Below are 6869 nucleotides of genomic sequence, written 5' to 3' on the forward strand. Positions count from 1 at the left end.
TTTAACCCTGTGTTGTGTTTTTTTTTTGTACTTTTTTTCACAGGTGAATGGGTAGGGGTACATTGTACCCCATACTCATTCACATAGGGTGGGGGGCCGGTATCCGGGGGCCCCCTTATTAAAGGGGGCTCCCGGATTCCGATAAGCCCCCCGCCCGCAGACCCCGACAACCAACGGCCAGGGTTGTCGGGAAGAGGCCCTTGTCCTCATCAACATGGGGACAAGGTGCTTTGGGGTGGGGGGGCCGCACGCCCCCCCTCCCCCAAGGCACCCCCATGTTGAGGGCACGCGGCCTGGTACGGCTCAGGAGGGGGGGGGCCGCCCGCTCGTCCCCACCCCCTTTCCTGGCCGGCCGGGTAGCGTGCTCGGATAAGGGTCTGGTGTGGATCTGGGGGGGAACCCCACGCCGTTTTTTCGGCGTAGGGGGTTCCCCTTGGAATCCATACCAGACCTAAGGGCCTGGTATGCTCTCGGAGGGGGAACCCACGTCAAATTTTTTTTCAGAAATTTGGCGTGGAGTTCCCCCTTCAGAGCTCATTCTCTGATTGGCCACGGCAAAAGTCGCCTGGCCTGGGGAAACCTTTCTGGCTGTGAAAGCTTTTTGCATTCATTCAGCTAAATGCACGAACATTCTCCACAAAGTAGAGGCTAGAAAGCCTTTATGCGGTGACTCACCTCTCACTGTCTGGCAGCTCCGCTCGGGCTAAGGAACGGAGCTGCCTACGTCACTTCCGGGTTTCGTGAAGCAGCCGAAAGCCGGAAGTGACTGCCTGTCTAAGAGTGACAATGCTCCCGCCCGTAGAATCACAGTGATTTTACGGGCGGAAGCTAGTCGGCGTTCTGCTGTGCGCCGCAAGGCGGGTTTTTAACCCGCAAATGAAGCGCCAGGAAAGCAATCTTGTGATTGCATGGACGTGGCGCTTCTCATAGTGCACTGTGACCGGCGCCACAGTACACTATGTTAAATTGTTAAATGACATTTTTTTTTTTTTTTTTTTTTAATGTCTTAAAGGGCCCGTTTTTTTTTTTTTACTTTTTTTTTAACTTTTTATTTTTTTTTTTTTTTTTTTTTTTACTTTTTTTTTTTTTACACCTAGGGAGAGGGGGGCGGCGCCCGGGCGCCCCCTATGGGCGGGCCGCCACTGGTTCTTGCTACTGGCGCAAGTCATTTAAGACCTCTTGAAGCCTGGATAAAGAAATCCGATGACATTATCCCATCCTGCCTTGTTGCTAGGACATTGCCAAGACACTTCCAGCCATTATTGCTCACCTCCGCCATCACAGCAGCAAGCTCTCAAACCCCCACACATGTGCAGTCCACCGTCTCCTCTGTCACAGCATCACTGAGCTCAGAGCTACTATGATAAGGGAGAGACTAGGCATACAAGGGGAGCAACATGGCAGGGTGGGATGATGCCATCTCTGGAAGTTGGGATACACCTATAGCAAAAACATTGTTTAATTTTGGTCAAGAGTTTGTTTTTATCTACAGGCGTTCCTTACCTGCATAGACAGCTTTTCATTAAAAGTGAACTTATCCTTTAAACATCAGATATTGCATGGTCAGAATGAAGATTTCAGACACATTATGTATGACTTCATCAGTCACTGCACGAGGCCATCACACTTATCACAAGACCTTGGCATTTAGCTAAAAAATATCTGTCCATTTTGGATCTACTCTGTAAAATAGATTAAAGCGGAGGTCCACCCTAAAATGGACCTCCGCTCATCGGAATCCCCCCCCCCCTCCGGCGCCACAATCGGCACCTTTCAGGGGGGAGGGGGGTGCAGTTACCTGGATAATCCAGGTAACTGCACCCACTTCCGGGCTAGCTCTCTGCGGAAAGGGGCGTACGTTACGCCCCTTTCCGCAAGCGCCCGCCCCCTTCAGCAAGTGCCCCGCTGCCTGCTGGGAAACACACAGCTCCCAGAGGCAGCGGGTACCGTCCGGATTGCGCCGCGCGGCTCGCGCATGCGCAGTAGGGAACCGGGAAATGAAGCCGAAAGGCTCCATTTCCTGATTCCCATACCCAAGATGGCGGCGGCACGAGCGAGCGAGCGATCGGCTTCGGGTGCCGACATCGCGGGCGCACTGGACAGGTAAGTGTCACTATTTAAAAGTCAGCAGCTGCAGTATTTGTAGCTGCTGGCTTTTTAAAAAAAAACAAAAAAAAACGCGGAGTCCCGGTGGACTCCCGCTTTAAGTGGTAGGGAATGGACTGTTTTGTGGGTCCAATATTGTGTATGGGAAAGAAGAAAAAAAAAAAAAATCTGGCTAATGTGGTTCACAGCAAATTTGTACATAACTGCAATGACAGTAAATTACTCTTTGTCTTCTAGATACAAGCTTCTGTGCAACCATGTACAATAGTATTCTGTTAAGGGTAAAAGACAAAAGGCATGGACAACCATTGAAGGAAATGTTACAGATTATTGGATTTAATTAGGCAAAGAGCAACATGCAAAGTATAATAACGAACAGCGATCAATTTAAAATACACCTTTCAGCAATTTGTCTTTAAAAACCTGCCTGGCTGTGATAGGTTACCAGTCTTTGTATATCACTGCAGTTCTTGGTTTTGGTTTATTAAAAATAAGCCTACCAGGGCAGAATACTTTGTAGTATCAAAAATATATTCCACAGGAGAGTTTAATCAAGTGCAGAGATAATAAAAAATATTTTAGCTTCAGACTTTCTATGGTTTCTTCCACTAAAATAGTTCACACCTCCTCTTTGGATTTGCAGGTCTGTTACAAAATCTCAAAATGGTATATGTAATCTCTATTAAACATCATAATCCAGTATCAAAAATCTCTCATTACACCCAGCTCAATAAATTTTATAGTGTACCATGAAGGACATTTGTGAAACGACAGTGCAAGTAGCTGTAAATCACAGCAACCAGAATGCTGCTTTTAGGTTTTTTAAATTTGTACCAAATACAAGAATTCGAAATTGACTTGTTGAAATTTTTTTTTTTTTTTTTTTTTTTTTACAGCTACTTGTGCACCTACTCCCATATATATCCCTAACGATTATCAATTTACACAAATGTGCCACAATGCGGAAACCAATTGTAAACTGCAAATTCACTTGGTCTTTCTTAGTTACTCAGCACTTCATACGTTCTTTCATCCAAGTCCAAACATTACTCTATGAGTTTCTTGGATTTGAAGAATTTCCTGAGGTAGAACACTTGCCAAGTGGCAAGAGAGACAAGGCAAAACATAGAAAACGTAGTGAAGTAAAGGACACGCTGGCTGGTGGATTCTGTGAAGAGGAAGAAAGCAGCAAGTCAATATATGCAGGTAAAAAAATTTCAGTATATGTAATATTATCATGTAAATCTCTTATGTCAGCGATTTATTTCTTCCCATCATCCAAATCTTACATTTTTGCTTTGAGCTGGCTAAAAAAAAAAAAAAAAAAAAATAAAGAAAAACACACACACACACACACACACACACACACACACACACACACACACACACACACACACCTGAAATAGGTCTGAAAAAATGCCCCCAAAAAAAGCTCAAGTTTACAGGCGGTCTCATTGAACTCTATGGGGCCACATCTGCCTCAAAAGTAGCTCATTTAGCTTTTCGAGCTTCAGGCTTCAAGCTACAGGTGTCTGAAAGCTCACCACTGACAGATAGGATTAAGGATTCTGAGAGCTTAGAGCTACCAAATGCTCCGGTGTAAATGAGGACTTCCTGACAAGTCATGTCTACAAAATGTAATTAAGAGAATGATGGTTCTGCAGACTCCTAAGCTAGGTACACACGGTCCAAAATCAGTCAAAACCAGTCAGTTTGGAAGGAATCAACCCACTTTCGGCCCATCTGTACAGCTGCCTGTTCTACAGAGGCCACGATTGTCTAACGCCAATGCTGGAAAACCAGCATCCAACCAGCGCTGGCAGTCAACGGCTGCAAGTGCTGATCAGCGTGTTCTGCTCTGGAAGAGACGAAAGTCCAACATTGTTTGTGTTACAACAAATTGTTTTCTTTTTTTCCATTCAACCAACTGGTTGAATGGGGGAAAAACTAAAAAAATAAAATACACTTTCTAAGGAAATTATGTAATGTAGCAGAATATATACAGTACTAGCCAGAAATAAACTAAGCAATGGTGATAAAGGATTGTAAGGATTTGTTATCCAGATATTCAATCTTCCATTCAGAATTTAAAGACCTGAAAGTCCAACTACAACCAAAAACATTGTTTTAATTTTTGGACAGAGTGGGAAAAATTAGAACATATGTCAGGTTAAAAAAGGAGTTCCGCCACCCCCACCAAAATTTTTTTAAGTCAGTAGGTAAAAATAAATACTGTAGCTGCCGACTTTTACTATTAGGGAACTTACCTATCCAGGCATCCAGCACTGTCCTTACCCGAGCTGATTGTCGAATCAGCTCTTGGGTGCAGCCACTGCCACCTTGTGGCTTCACAGCCAGTTTCATACTCGCATGCATGAATCGCGCTGCGCTTTATCAATGGGCCAGCTGCAGGGTGAAGGAGGGGGGACCGAACTTACACTTCACTTGGCCGCAGTGAAGTGACCATAAGTCAAAACCAGGTATCCCCCCCAAAAAAGGTATCAAATGTGGCAGAGACAAGCAGAGCTTCCCTTTTTTGGGTGGAGCTCCGCTTTAATAATTCTGTGTCCACATTAGGAAGATTATTTGTCATTTACTATCCTGGTGACACCAAGACAAATAGTAAGGGGGGAGGGGGTGGATGTCACCAGCAAAAGATGACACACTGAAACAATAACCTGGCAAAGGCTTTAAACTTCTCTCACTCTACTAGTAAAAAGGATTTTCGTTACTAGCTCTGTCCCGATTTGAGATATTTTACTCCACTTCTTATCCCCATGCCACAGCATTAGAAAAGTGAGAGGAAATGTTGGCAACATGACAGATTCTGGTCTGCACTATTCATAAAAAAGTGAAAAATGTTGCAATGGAGTGAAAGATTTTAGGTTTTATTCTAAAAAAAAGAAGAGGTCGTATAAAATAATTTAAATAAAGCCAATTACTCCAAGGAACAAAAACACAACGGGTGAAGATTAAAACCTCATACAACACAAACTACAGGGCGTGGTAAACCAGAGCTTTCAGTTGAAGTCATGCATGAAGACCGTAGACACAGCTATTGAATAAAGACATTGTGCAGAACAAATACGCAAGATATGGAAAGTGCTATACAAGAAAAACACTAAACCCATTTAACAAAGTTACTTATTAAAGTAAATGTGCAAATTGTAAAGTATGTGTATTTCAGTAAATACGAAGAATGAAGGTTCAAGTCAACATTGAACTTATCCAAGAAACAAATTTGCTGTTAAGAGTTGATGTGGTTGATTTCAATGGCACCCATTCCAATCTATGCAACTTAAAGTTGCAGCGACTATGAAAAGGTGCTGGCACTACTTTGATGTGACTTTTGAGAAGACTTTGATCCAGAAAGCGTTAAGTCAAAGTTGCACTCCAAAGTCGCAAGCTAAGCAGGTACAGCCAACATAGGAACGTGAGGGCTTAGGCCTTAGCCTGACCTCCCCCAAATGCCAGCCCCAAGGACAGGGTAAAGCAAACCTCTGCTGGTCCTAAAGCTGATTAACATAAAAGATGGTCAGTGTTGTCCTGCCTTCAGTCAATGCACAGAGACTGAAATCATTTTAGCGAACTGTAGAAATTGGCCCCAGACTTCTATGGGGCCAATAACCAACAATAATGGCAATCTACGTGATTAGCTTTTGTTTTAGCAATGTCACGTGACAGAACCACTTCACTGCAGACAGAGGCTAGAGATTCCCAGCTTAATCCTTAAATAAATGTTACTGCTGAACATCTCCAATCATCAACTACTGTCCCAGTCTTGGGAGAATCTCAAACTTCACTCACCATTTGTGTCACTCATTTCTTCTTCCCGCTTTTTCATGTATGTAAAATCTTTAATGATAGACTGTGACAGGTCCTCTAGGCGTCTTAATAAAACCTCCAGGGGCTTCAGTTTCAGTTTACGAACAGCCGAAATTCGCTGCGAAACAACCGCCGTCGAACCGTTCGGCCATCCCTACTCTGCACAGTGTGCACTTAAAGCTACCCCAATTGCTGGTGTTCTTCTGATCCTATACCACAGACAGAAAGCTGCAGTAATTACGGTGTATTAAAGCTACCACAATTGCTGATGTTTTTCTGATCCTATAACGCAGGCAGCTGCAGAAATTACAGTTGGTGTACTGTGTACTCTGCCCAGTGTGCACCTAAAGCTACCCCAATTGCTGGTGTTCTGCTGATCCTATCCGCAGGCAGCTGTAGCAATTACAGTCGCTGTATTGTGCCATCTGCACAGTGTGCACCTAAAGCTATCCCAATTGCTGGTGTTCTGCTGATCCTATCCGCAGGTAGCTGTAGCAATAACAGTCGGTGTATTGTGCCATCTGCACAGTGTGCACCTAAAGCTATCCCAATTGCTGGTGTTCTGCTGATCCTATCCGCAGGTAGCTGTAGCAATTACAGTCGTTGTATTGTGCCATCGGCACAGTGTGCACCTAAAGCTACCCCAATTGCTGGAGTTGTGCTCATCCTATACCGCAGTCAGGCAGCTACAGTAGTTACAGTCGGTGTATTGTGTCATCTGCTCAGTGTGTACTTAACCACTTAAGGACCGCCGTATTGCCATTGTACGTCATCGCAATGGCACAGGCAGGCACAAGCACGTACATGTACGTGCCTGCCTTCCAGCGGGTGGGGGGTCCGATCGGACCCCCTCCCGCTGGATACGGCGGTCCTGTTCGCTGCAGGAGCGATCCGTGATGAGGGGATGGCTGTTGGTTTCTGGCCACCCCCTCTCGATC

The 6869-nt window shown here is 44.8% G+C and overlaps 1 long non-coding RNA gene across 1 annotated transcript; it reads right to left on the minus strand.

Annotated features, from left to right (window-relative positions):
* Window positions 1–2414: 2414 nt before the first annotated feature.
* Window positions 2415–6028, minus strand: LOC143933066 (uncharacterized). Its single transcript, XR_013262993.1, has 2 exons — window positions 5914–6028; window positions 2415–3274 (listed from the first exon to the last, which is right to left on the minus strand). It is a non-coding gene; the product is annotated as an uncharacterized LOC143933066 (long non-coding RNA).
* Window positions 6029–6869: the final 841 nt, after the last annotated feature.

Source organism: Lithobates pipiens, unplaced genomic scaffold (genome assembly GCF_037356315.1).
Source record: "Lithobates pipiens isolate NorthernLeopardFrog02 unplaced genomic scaffold, aLitPip1_a1.2 Scaffold_10, whole genome shotgun sequence".
NCBI lineage: Eukaryota > Metazoa > Chordata > Amphibia > Anura > Ranidae > Lithobates > Lithobates pipiens.